The 13,477-nt window shown below is 40.4% G+C and overlaps 1 non-coding gene across 1 annotated transcript; it reads left to right on the plus strand.

Annotated features, from left to right (window-relative positions):
- Positions 1-5,996: 5,996 nt before the first annotated feature.
- Positions 5,997-6,103, plus strand: LOC141722411 (small nucleolar RNA R71). Its single transcript, XR_012575431.1, has one exon. It is a non-coding gene; the product is annotated as a small nucleolar RNA R71 (small nucleolar RNA).
- Positions 6,104-13,477: the final 7,374 nt, after the last annotated feature.

Consider the following 13,477-nt stretch of genomic DNA (forward strand, 5'->3'; position numbering starts at 1 on the left):
CCAGTTCACTCCCACTGCTCGGCATAGCTTCGTAACCGTGGATGCATAAGGGATGTTCATATGCTTCGCTCCCCTCAAAAACTTCAGAATTCCTTGGTAGATAAACTCACCAAGGTCCACATAGTAATCCTCATTCAGAATTCCCCACAACAACTGTGCTCTCTCAACTGTGACCTCGTGCACATGTAAAGAAGGCAAAATATTAGGACAAATAAATGCATTCCATGCACGGGCATACCTGTTCATGGCGATCGGCTGAAAGTGACGATACTCATTAGTGCCGGTCCTGCAGGTCCAAACTGTGTCCGGTCGACCGAGAGTCGCACAAATCAAATCCAAGTCAAAATCCTCAGCAGACTTTTCATTTCAGTTCTCCTCCTCGGGCTTCCTCTCTCGCTGTCCAATCACACGGCGAATCGCCGCAGGATGATAATCAACCGTCAGCCCTCGGACCACAGAAAACCCATTCTTTTCGGCCTTCGCATTCGCGTAGAACTCGCGAACAACGCTCATCGGTACTGCTTCGGGTGACTCACAAAAAGCTATCCACCCCTTCTCTGCAATCATGGGCAGCAACTCACCATCCCTCCCCGATGGTAAAAACCCCCTCTCCTTCAGAATCGGCTTCCCCAACAGCCTAGTGTACTCCTCCTCAGCGGCTCTGTCAGTTAACCGAGGTCTTGCAGCAGTACCCCTCGATGAATCAGCAGTAGGAACTGTGCTGCTGCTGTCAATAGTGCGTGCTCTCTTGGGTGCCATTGATTCGTGAATAAAAGTGTGTAAGAACTGATTTTTGATGTTTGTGAGAGGGTTTAAGTGTAGGAAGTTTTTTGGGAGATATGTAGGATAGGTGTATGTATATATAGGGTGTGGATTAGATTAGGGTTTGGGAATTAAGGGTTAAAATGATGGGGTAGTGGGAACAAATCGTGGGTTTATGGGCTAAAACTGTTTTTTGTGTGTTTTTTTTTCTGAACTGTAAAAAAAATCTGGTACTCGACCCCTGAGCGGTCGCTCAGCAAAACTGAGCGGGGGCTCAGCAAAACTGAGCGGGCGCTCAGCTTGCTGCGCGGTCGCTCAGCAAAGCTGAGCGGGCGCTCAGGGGGTCACTGGAAAAAAAAATTTCAGCCCCTATTTTCTGATTTTTTTTTGTGTTTTTGGATAGGTTATTAACTTCTAAGGGTTCCTGTAACAACAATTCATGGGTTGCCTCTCACGCAGCGCTTCTTTTTCGTCATTAGCTTGACGTTTCGTACCCTTCTCAAGTAGTCAACAAAATGGCACTAACCACTTCTCGGTTTGCCATGTCCCCATAGTAGTGTTTCAATCGCTGACCGTTAACCTTGAATGCTTGGTCCGGATCATTCTCAAAAATTTCCACCGCTCCATGTGGAAACACAGTTTTGATAATAAAAGGTCCAGACCACCTTGATTTCAACTTCCCAGGAAAAAGTCGGAGCCGAGAGTTGAATAAGAGAACTTGTTGCCCTGGCACAAATAACTTAGGATGTAGCTACCTATCGTGCCACCTCTTCATCTTTTCCTTATACATTTTATTATTCTCGTACGCTTGAAGTCGAAATTTATCAAGTTCATTAAGCTGAAGCATTCTTTTCTTACCAGCTGCATCTAAATCCAGGTTCAACTTCTTCAATGCCCAGTAGGCCTTATGCTCAAGCTCCGCAGGTAGATGACATCCCTTACCGTACACCAACTGAAACGGTGACATCCCAAGTGGAGTTTTGTATGCTGTTCTGGAAGCCCAAACAGCTTCGTCAAGCTTTAAAGACCAATCCTTCCTTGACGGATAAACAACCTTCTCTAGAATGCGCTTTATCTCTCTGTTAGACACTTCCGCTTGACCATTTGTTTGCGGATGATAGGCAGTAGCTACTCGATGATTCACATTATAACGCTGCATCATAGAAGTGAACTTACGGTTGCAAAAATGCGATCCTTCATCACTTATGATTACCCGAGGTGTTCCAAACCTTGTGAAAATTTGCTTATAAAGAAAATTTAGCACTGCCTTTGCATCATTTGTCGGTAAAGCTTTAACTTCGACCCATTTTGAGACATAATCGACTGCCAGCAAGATGTACTGATTATTGCAAGACGAGATAAAAGGCCCCATGAAATCGATTCCCCACACATCAAAGACCTCGACTTCAAGCATCACATTTAATGGCATCTCATCCTTCCTTGACAAATTTCCCACTCTTTGGCAACGATCACACCTTAAAACAAACTGATGAGCATCCTTGAACAAAGTAGGCCAGAAAAAACCTGCTTGCAGAATACGAGCTACCGTCTTCTCACCATCATAGTGTCCACCATAAACCGTGGAATGGCAGTCTCGTAATATCCCCTCCGTCTCATAGAACGGGATACATCTCCTGATGATCTGGTCAGCTCCCTGTCTAAACAAATATGGTTCATCCCACATATACCACTTCACCTCATGCAGAAACTTCTTCTTTTGAGCGGATGTCAAATTAGGAGGCATTATATTGCTGACGAGATAGTTTATAATATCTGCAAACCATGGTTCTTTCTCTTGAATTGCAAACAACTGCTCATCCGGAAAAGATTCATTGATTAACGTCCTATCTTGTGAAGTAGAATCGGGATTCTCCAACCTAGAGAGATGGTCAGCTACTTGATTCTCAGTACCTTTTCTATCTTTGATCTCTAACTCAAATTCCTGAAGTAAAAGCACCCAACGAATGAGTCTCGGCTTCGAATCCTTCTTGGAAACTAGATAGCGATTAGCTGCATGATCAGTGAATACTGTTACTTTCGTACCAAGTAGATACGATCGAAATTTCTCAAAACCAAATACTATAGCCAAAAGCTCCTTCTCAGTAGTGGTATAGTTCAATTGGGCACCATTTAAAGTCTTACTCGCATAGTAGACCACATGGAAGAGGTTTTTCTTGCGCTGTCCCAGAACTGCACCTACCGCATAATCACTCGCATCACACATCATCTCAAACGGTTCTGTCCAATCTGGTGCTGTAATAACTGGTGCAGTGATCAAACTCTTCTTGAGAGTCTCGAATGCTGCCAAACATTCATCATCAAATTTGAAAAGCACATCTTTCTCAAGCAAATTGCACAACGGCTTAGATATCTTTGAAAAGTCCTTGATGAAACGCCGATAAAAACCCGCATGACCAAGAAAACTACGGATTCCTTTCACAGAATTAGGTGGGGGAAGATTTTCAATGACTCCCACCTTGGTCTTGTCCACCTCCAGACCCTTGCTAGAGACCTTATGCCCAAGGATAATGCCTTCACGCACCATAAAATGACATTTCTCCCAATTGAGCACCAAATTAGTTTCCACGCATCTTTTGAGTACGGCGCGCAGATTATTCAAACATTCATCATATGAGTGTCCAAAGACGGAGAAGTCATCCATGAACACTTCGACGTTATTTCCAATCATGTCAGAGAATATGGCCATCATACATCTCTGAAAAGTGGCCGGGGCGCCACATAACCCAAACGAAACTCTGCGAAAAGCAAACGTGCCAAATGGACAAGTGAAGGTAGTCTTTTCTTGATCCTCTGGTGCAATACAAATCTGATTATACCCGGAATAACCATCCAGAAGATAAAAATACTCATGACCCGCCAATCTGTCAAGCATCTGATCAATAAATGGAAGAGGGAAGTGATCCTTCCTTGTGGCTTTGTTCAATTTTCTATAATCCATGCATACTCTCCATCCTGTAACTGTTCGAGTAGGGATGAGCTCATTCTTTTCATTTGCGACCACAGTGATACCTCCTTTCTTAGGTACACATTGTACGGGGCTCACCCACGAGCTGTCAGTAATAGGATAAATGATGCCTGCATCTAGCCATTTCAGAATTTCTTTCTTCACCACTTCCTTCATGATGGGATTCAGTCTTCGCTGCTGTTCCACAGTTGACTTACTACCTTCCTCTAGCAGAATTTTATGCATACAATATGAAGGACTTATCCTCTTGATGTCTGCTATGGTCCATCCTATAGCCGATTTGAATTCTCTCAAAATCCTTAAGAGCTTGTCTTCCTCACTACCTGAAAGGTCAGATGAAATAATAACAGGTAACGTAGATGAATCACCTAAAAAAGCATACCTCAAGTGTTCAGGTAATGGCTTGAGCTCCAAGGTAGGTGCTTCCTCTATTGATGGTTTGATCTTCCCTTCAGCATTCTTAAGGTCAGAAGTACCAAGAGATTCAAATGGTATGTCCAGCTTTCGCTTCCAGGGAGAAGCGTTCAGATATTGTAATTGCTCGTTGCCATCTTCATCATCGCTGTCAAAATCCCCCACTAAGGCCTTTTCCAATGCATCAGACATTAGCATGCGATCGAGTTCCGAAGTAACCGTAGAATCAATCACATCCAATTTTAAGCACTCCTCATCTTCTGTAGGGAATTTCATTGCCTTGAATACGTTGAAGGTCACATCCTGATCTTGGACCCGCATAGTAAGTTCCCCTTTTTGCACATCTATCAAGGTACGACCAGTAGCCAAGAAAGGCCTTCCCAAGATTATGGGAATCTTCTTATCTTCCTCAAAATCCAAAATAACAAAATCTGTAGGAAAGAAGAGCTTATCCACTTTGACGAGCACATCCTCAACTATACCCCTTGGGTAAGTAATGGAACGGTCAGCCAATTGTAGCGACATGTATGTGGGTTTTGGATCAGGCAGATCCAGCTTTTTAAAGATCGACAACGGCATCAGATTAATGCTTGCTCCCAAATCACAAAGGCACTTGTCAAAAGTCAGTTTGCCAATGGTGCAAGGAATGGTGAAGCTTCTTGGATCTTTCAGTTTTGGTGGTAACTTTTGCTGCAGAACAGTGCTGCATTCTTCCGTGAGAGCAACGGTTTCAAGGTCATCCAGTTTCACCTTCCTTGAAAGAATAGTCTTCATAAACTTCGCATAACTAGGCATTTGTTCCAGAGCCTCAGCGAAAGGTATATTGATGTGAAATTTCTTGAACACCTCCAGAAACTTTCTGAACTGTCTATCCAGCTTTTGTTGTTGCAATCTCTTAGGAAAAGGTGGTGGATGATAGAGCTGTTTCTCCCCTGTATTAGCCTCAGGCAGAGTGTGTTCAACAGTAGTCTTCCTTGGTTCCGCCGCTTTCTCCTTTTGCTTAGATTCTTCATCTCTAATTTCAGCTTCTACTTCTTTTGCCTTTTCAGCATCAGCCACTTTTCCAGACCTTAAGGTAATAGCCTTGACTTGCTCTTTGGCTTCCTTCCTGCCTGGTACTTCCGTGTCACTGGGAAGAGTGCCAGGTTGACGATTGAGCACTGCATTGGCTAATTGACCGATTTGATTTTCCAAGGTCTTGATAGAAACCGCTTGACTCTTGCACAACAACTTAAGTTCCTCAAAATCAGCACTAGTAGGTGCAGCTGTACTTCCCTGTTGAGGATATGATTGCCTTGTAACATACTACTGTGGTTGCTGGAATCCAGGTGGGTTAAACTGTTTACTCACTCCTTGCTGATATGGTGGCTGAATAGCATTTTGATTATTCCCCCAGCTGAAATTTGGATGATTTCTGTTGTTAGGATGATAGGTCGCTGGCACAGGCTGCTGTTGTCGCTGATAATTATTCACATACTGAACAGATTCGTTGACAAGAGAACACTGATCCGTAGCATGAGAACCTGCACAAAGCTCGCAAACCATAGCTATTTGATTAACTCCATATGTAGCCAGAAAATCAACCTTCATTGATAGCGCTTGGAGCTGGGCTGCAATAGCGGTGGCTGCATCCACTTCCAGAATGCCTGCTACCTTGCCTGACGTCATCCTCTGAGTTGGGTTTTGATGCTCATTTGCAGCCATCGTCTCTATAAGATTATACGCCTCAATATAGCTTTTAGCCCATAAGGCGCCTCCAGCTGCTGCATCGAGCATGGGCCGAGATTGGGCCCCCAAACCATTATAGAAACCAGTGATCACCATCCAATCTGGCATTCCATGATGTGGACATTTTCTCAACATTTCCTTGTAGCGTTCCCAAGCCTCGCACATAGACTCTATAGGTTGCTGCGTAAACTGAGTAAGAGCACTCCTCATAGCAGCAGTCTTTGCCATCGGATAAAACTTCACCAGAAACTTTTATGCAAGATCTTGCCATGTAGTGATGGACCCAGCTGGTTCAGAGTGTAACCAGTCTTTAGCCTTGTCCCTCAGTGAGAATGGGAAAAGCCTCAACTTGATAGCCTCATCAGTCACGCCATTATACTTAAAAGTGCTACAGATCTCGACAAAATTCCTTATGTGCATGTTGGGGTCTTCAGTTGCCGCTCCTCCAAAAGAAACAGAATTCTGCACCATCTGAATAGTGCCCGGCTTGATTTCAAAGGTGTTAGCTTGAATAGCCGGATGAAGGATGCTTGACTGAATGTCATCAATTTTAGGCCGAGAAAAATCCATAAGAGCTGGATCAGCTTGAACAATACGATCTCCCATGTTTACTGGTTCTTTCTGCTCAGTTCCTGAATCCGAATCCTCAAAATCTAACTTCTCCGGAATATCAAGAACTTCGTCTGTCTCCTCAGCTGTATCTAAAGTCCTCTTGCGAGCACGAGAACAAGTTTGCATAAACGCTTGCTAAAGTACCTGAAACACAACCGGAAAAAAATAAGTAACTACTACGTCCTAATCACTGAGTCCTAATGACCAATGATGGTAAGTACATAAACTAAACAAATACGCCGAGTCCCCGGCAACGGCGCCAAAAACTTGTTAGGGCGAAAACACGCGCTAATATTCACGCAAGTATACGCGTTCGCAAATAATATAGAATACTTTCTAGTTCGTTTCCACAGAGACTCAGACTGAATTATTGTCTAATTAAACTCACTCACCAATGTATGATTACTTCTCAATGTTAAGACACTAACACTTAAAATTGTTGATTAAATATTAACTATAATTAACTACTTAATTAACCTCTTAACTAATACTTCAATTTATCAATAATAAAACACTCATGAGATCACAACTTCATTATTACTTCCTTCAATAGTCATTGTTATTACCTTTAGCATGTGATAGTGATGATATTAATCGAATAACACGAAACTGATAAAAGCCAACTTTCATTGTACTAATACCATTCTACCAAGCATCCACAATTAAGATAGAAGTTGAATAGTCATCAATTATGTTGAGTTCCTATATGTCTACAGAAATTGACAACACAACGATTTAAGCACAAGTTATTTCTTTTGATTACATAGGGCAAATAAAACTGTTAGAGTTACCCACTAATCATGCACAACATACATGAACCTATGCTAGCATGGCAAGTTCTAAATCTCAAGATCCACCGTCGCTTCACAAGAGATTAACACCCTATCTTATATGTTCGCGACGCACATAAGACGAATACGCACAACCAATACTAGATATCATACAATCATCACACACTAAAGTATTAAACAATTACTAAAGAATTCCATAATAAATCCGTTGCAACCCCATGATCACGATTAGCCCATAATCGTACTTATCGTCATCATGGGTTCATATGAAATCATGATAAACAAACACAAGAAAATAATAACTAAACTAATTATATTAAAACAGAGTACGTCACAGGAGTAAATAAGTTCAAAGCAAGAAAACTAGCATCCAACGTTACAACGAAACAAGAATCACAAGAAGATATGCTTCCTCTTCGCTGCGGTGTGCTAAATCGGTCTTCCTCCTTATCACCTTCGCTCCTTGCGTAATAACACAATCTTCTTTTATCCACACTTGTGAAAACGTCTCAAATCTACTTATATAATAGTCCCATAAAACTCAGATTACATAAAAGTGGAAACCAAACAGAAGTAGAAGTCCTAAAATAATTTGTCTTTTTTCCCGACCCTGCGCGGCCGCTCAGCATAGCTGAGCGGGCGCTCAGCTTGCTGCGCAGCCGCTCAGCAATGCTGAGCGGGCGCTCAGACCTCTACTGGAAAAAATCTGATTTTGCTCCGTTTCTTCGCCGTAATCTTCCCGTTTCTTTCCTCTTGCAATGGTGAACACATGCCAAGGCTTATTCTTGATGATTTCTCCCCCGAAATGCAACTAAAACCCTGAAATGCATAAACACTAGAAAAACGCATCAAATACATAAAATACTTGATTTCAAGACACCAATTTAAACCATTTTAAGACGTTCTAAGTGGTATAAAATGCCACTTATCAATACACTCGATGCATGTGACTATGTTGTCACTGTCAATAGATGTTTCAATTAATTATCCATCGGGTACATGTTCATCCGTCGGGTAGCTTTGTTGATCATCCGTCGGGTAGCTATTTGGCACTTGACTTCATTTCATTTATGCAAAATTATAAGACATCATCTATGTATAATTAATCAACCTATTCTGCATATCTAATTAAAGTCAACATGACTTATATGCTACTACAGAATCCATACAAAGGTGGTTGCAGAAATGTGCTACATGACTTATTGTTATATAAGCTACTCACTCGATGGATGTCAAAACATCATCCGTCGGGACTGTATTGAGTTATCCGTCGGGACTATATTTGCTTATCCGTCGAGTGCTACAAAATACACTAAGTTGAATCTACTAAGATGTTTTGTTAATAAAATCATCAAGTTCACAACATATTCACAACAATATCCCCTAATTTATGTCTACTAGAATTGTAGCCATAAATTAAGAGAAACTTGATGATAACAAAACACCCTAAAAATACAAATTTAAATGGAAGTAGATAAAACTGTAAAGTGCTGCAATTATCAAAATGTACAAATATTTGCTCACAGTCATTTTCAAGGTGCTCCTCTAGCCTGAGCAGATTAATCTATTTCCTTGAAGATCTGGATCTCTTTCCAAGCTTCCTGTTGTTTTCTTCTATCTGATTTTGGAGCTGTCTGTGGAATTCCAGTTCATCAGATTCTGAGAGATTTAGCATTTCTTGCATTTCCAAAAGAGTATTATTGCTAGAGATGCTCAATTGGTCTTCTAATCTGAAGAATCTTCTAACTTATTTATCATCCATGAATTCCATCAGCCAGTAGGGCCTTAGATGCACTCTACTCCCTGTATAAGGAATAGTTAGAGACTTTGGGAGTGCATCTTTGGCTCTAATACTCCTCAGTTCTTCAATCTTCTTTAGAACAAGTCTTCTAGCTGTCACATTGAATCCAAAGTTCTTCTTGAAGGATGAATAAACCTTTATCAGCACATATTGGCTTTCTTGAAGGATTCTGTGAAGTGGCCACTATATCTCTTTTCCTCCCTTGTACTTGAATACTAACCTTTCAGGTAGATTCCTGTAAGCATCAATCCTTCTAACTTCTTCCAGTTCATCTAGATAGAGGTTTAAATATGAGAATTCCTTGATGTCACAAATGTACATGATGTCTCCCTTGTTGACTTTGGTTTGAACTTTGGTTAGGAACTTGGATATGAGAGTTGAGGGCTTCACTTTCTTGACTGCTCTGGTATTTGTCTTCTTTGGCTTCATGAAGTGAGGTAGATTGAGTTCAGGTATTGGTAGACTATCCCAGTCTATTGGTTCATTCTTTGGAATGATAGGTTCACCATGGAAATTCTAGAATGGATCTATCTTGAATTCTTCATGTGCCACAGAGGGCATGGATGTTTGAGTTGTTGTAGAAATAGTCTCTTTGGGAAAGTACCCTTCCATCTCCTCATCACTGAAATCCAATTTTCTCTTGATTCTTTGCTTGTACCTTGGCTTCTTTGTCCGTTGAGGTTCATTTTGCATTTCTTGATCTTGAGATTCAACAATTTCAGATGGTTGTGCATAAATTTGTTGTGTGGATTTCACAGCTTGTAACTTGGCCAAGATAGCAGCTTGCTCCTTCTTTTGTTTGAGCTTTTTAGCATCTAGAGCAGCTTGCTTCTTTTCTTGCTTCAATCTTGCCTTTTCTTCTCTCTTTGTTTCAGCAAATTGAGGGTGTCCAACCACCACACAAATTTCCTTACCATTCCCGAAAACTTTAACAATTCTTCTTTTCAATGCTGAATCAGCTGGATCCTTGTAGAATGCTATAGACCTGGCCAACAGCTTCTTTTCATCAGGCTTTGGTATCTCATACACTGTGTCCAAGGGGTTCTTTAGTGAAGATTTTGGATAGTTCACCTTTGGCTTCAAAATTAGCTTAGCCTTTGGAGATTTGATGCAGGATGTCTGTCCTCTTTCCAGATTATTCATGCTCATTTCATTCACAGGGATTTGCCAGACTTGAGAGTGATGAATGGCTGATTTTTCTGGCTTCTTTGCTAGCCCAAACCTCTTTTGAATGTCCTCATCAATTTTCTCCCAGTTGATTGGGCTCAACTATTTCTTTTCAGCTGCTCTCAATGTGGCTGCTGCTTCATTAATCAGATCAATGATGTCTGTAGTTGGTGGCATGGTGAAAGCAATTATAGGCATAATTACTTTACTAACTTGAATATTGAGCTGCTTCTCCCCCTCACTTGATCTTTTCTCCCCCTTTTTGTTATCATCAAGTTGTGTGGGAGGGAGTTGAGCAGCCACCAACTGTTGGAGTAGTGCAGTCTGAGCTTCATGATTGTTTAGAATCTTGGCCATTGACTTCTCTACAGAAGATAGTCTTGAGTCCATGGCCTCAACTTTCCTATTGAGATCAGTCTCCTTCCTTAATTTTTGAGCAATTTCAGTCATGGTGGTTGCAGGGAGTCTAGCATCCATCCTTTCTATAACATCTTGCTTGACTTCAGAAATTTCCTACTTGATTGCATCCACACTCTAACTGTGTTGAAGGGCTTGAATTTTATGCAGCTGGAGTGCTTCAAGATGTGTCGTGAGTAGCTTCTTTGTGCTAGCATTGGAAGATGCCTGAATGGCTGCTTGGGTGTCATGAATTAGCTTGAACAGAGTTGATTGGAGATATGAGTAGGAACACTCTTTTGTAAGCATCCAGGAAAAAAACAGCTGCATCCCCCCTATGTCCATGCTGTCTTCCTTATCATCCCCATCAGCATATCCAAAAGAAGCTTCATCCAGTTCAAAATCACTGCCAATGTTGGAAGGCATAGCAGTGATTGCATCCTTTGCTCTTTGTAAAGATTGTGTAGTATGCACCAAGTTCAGCAATCTTTCAGCCTCCTTATTGCCATGTACAGCTAGAGTTTGGTAAGCTGTCACAGGGTGACTAAATGTCTCAGCATCCAGGGAAATGGAATCTATAAAAGCTTGATATTCTTGCTGAAATAGCCTTTCCCTTTCTGCATCATTGACATTCATTGACTCACTTGCAATGGTTTCCATCCTTATCACTCCTGTACCTTCATTTCTCTCTTGATCTCTCTTTTGTTGCATCAAGGTCTCACCTTAGCTCCCCACTCTCACACCCTCACCTTCACCATCTAAGGTGGGACTCCTCACACTCACTTTTGCCAATCCTAAAGAAATGGATTGCAGTTGTTCACTATTTTCCTCTCCTTTTTTCTGGGAGCAACCTAGACTCTCACTCATTTCACTCCCTTCCCTCAATCCTAGGAGTGATTGTACTTGTAACGCCCCCAAATCCGGGGTCAGAGGATTTGGTCGTCACTATGAAACCTCAATCTAAATTAACCTGTTTAATCAATAAATAAATGCCAGCGGAAGATATTTAGCATAAATGACCCCAAACTAATCCAAGATCTTTTAAGGTTACAGTTCTAGAAACAAGAATTCCAAATTCCATCAATAAATTCTTCACTTCCTTTTAAAACTCTTTTCAATAAATTCCAACTCAAAACTAAACCCACTAGTAAAACTTCGAAAAGAAGTATACTAGGCTCAACTATAAAATACACAATTATAGTATAATATAATATAAACAACTTTACATAAAAGAACTTACACTAATTCGCAAACCCTGGACCAACCACCTTTCAAGAGCTTCTTCTTGCTTCCTCAAATTATGCAACTAAACAGCGCAAGTTAATCCTCACTGGAGGTTAAATTTAAAAATAGGCAAGTATGAGTGGAAGAAATGCTAAGCAAGTTCATTATAGCAATTATATGGTCGTTTGATATAAAACCGATATCTGCATAAGCGCAGAACATTTAAAATCAAATCATAATTGCTGAATCATAAAATTTTAGTTGAGGAACCCTAGAATTGATTCCTTAATTATATTAAAAACAATTTTGATATTTTTGAGCGAAAGGCTTCAGCAATACTTTGAATCTTGACGAGAATAAAACTCGTAAAACAGTGTTTACGGAAATATCGTAAACAACAACAAGAAATAATGATTATGGATTGAATCATAAACTTTACTCAAAACCGAACTCTTGAAATTAATACTTATTTTGCTGTCATATCAAATTAGATATTAATACGAACTTTGATGCTCACAACACCCATCCTGAAGTCAACATCAATCATCTATACTAATACCACCTTTGATATTTAACAACAACGTAAGTATCAGCATAAATCAGAATCTGAATCAAAACTGCTTTTCACCATTATTCCAAAACAGAAACAGTTGATAAATCATTTATTCTATGAATATCAAAAATGATATGATAATTTAGATTAGGATCATCCTCCGACGGACGTACTATCACATGCTGATCAGCCCGTGTGATAGCACAAGGTCATGATTCATAGAAACGTGACCCCAAAAACTCGAGTACTCAAATAAAAAGGCATAACTAGCCTGTGGCAAAATGGTGTCATAATATTTCATATGGCACTTAGAAATAGCCTTCCGCTGGACCGTCCGTCCCGGTCACTTATGCAATTATGATCCAATCTTAAAACCTTTTATTGAAATGGGGTCATAATAACCGACACCCGAAATAATTTTATTCCCCCAATTCTTGGGTACGAATATTCGCAACCAAATCACTTTTGTCAAAATCCAAAACATTTGTAAATCCGATAATTGGATAAGTAAAATCACTTAGCTACTCTGAATATAGAATAGCGGAATAATACTTGCATAAACAGAATTATTTAATTCAACGATATGTAAAATATTTATCGATTCTAAACTGAGAATAGGAAAAACAATACTTGCATCAAATGATTTAAAATAAATATCACTTGAACAATAAGTGATGATAGGGATACTTGCCTTTGAGTTTTTAGCAGTTAGTCACACACTCGCAAACACGTATCTATTCTGACATTCTGTCTCAAAGAATCACCGTATTTCTTCTACTAATTCTTTGGTCTGCTGCTCATGCAGTGCTGCAACCCAATATTCCACACTGTTCAACTCTAGTCCTCATCCATGCCCTCTGGTTCTGATCGTCTTGAAAGACTCACATCTATAATTAAAAGATACAAATTTAATCGTCTAAACGATAATCACTCGACGAACTGCGCGTCAAAATCCTATCGTCTACCCATACGATAGCCCAGACATAAATATAACAAATAAACACAGGACTCTTGATCCACATACACCCATAATTCATATAACA

This window comes from Apium graveolens, chromosome 4 (assembly GCF_009905375.1).
Source record: "Apium graveolens cultivar Ventura chromosome 4, ASM990537v1, whole genome shotgun sequence".
Taxonomy (NCBI): Eukaryota; Viridiplantae; Streptophyta; class Magnoliopsida; order Apiales; family Apiaceae; genus Apium; species Apium graveolens.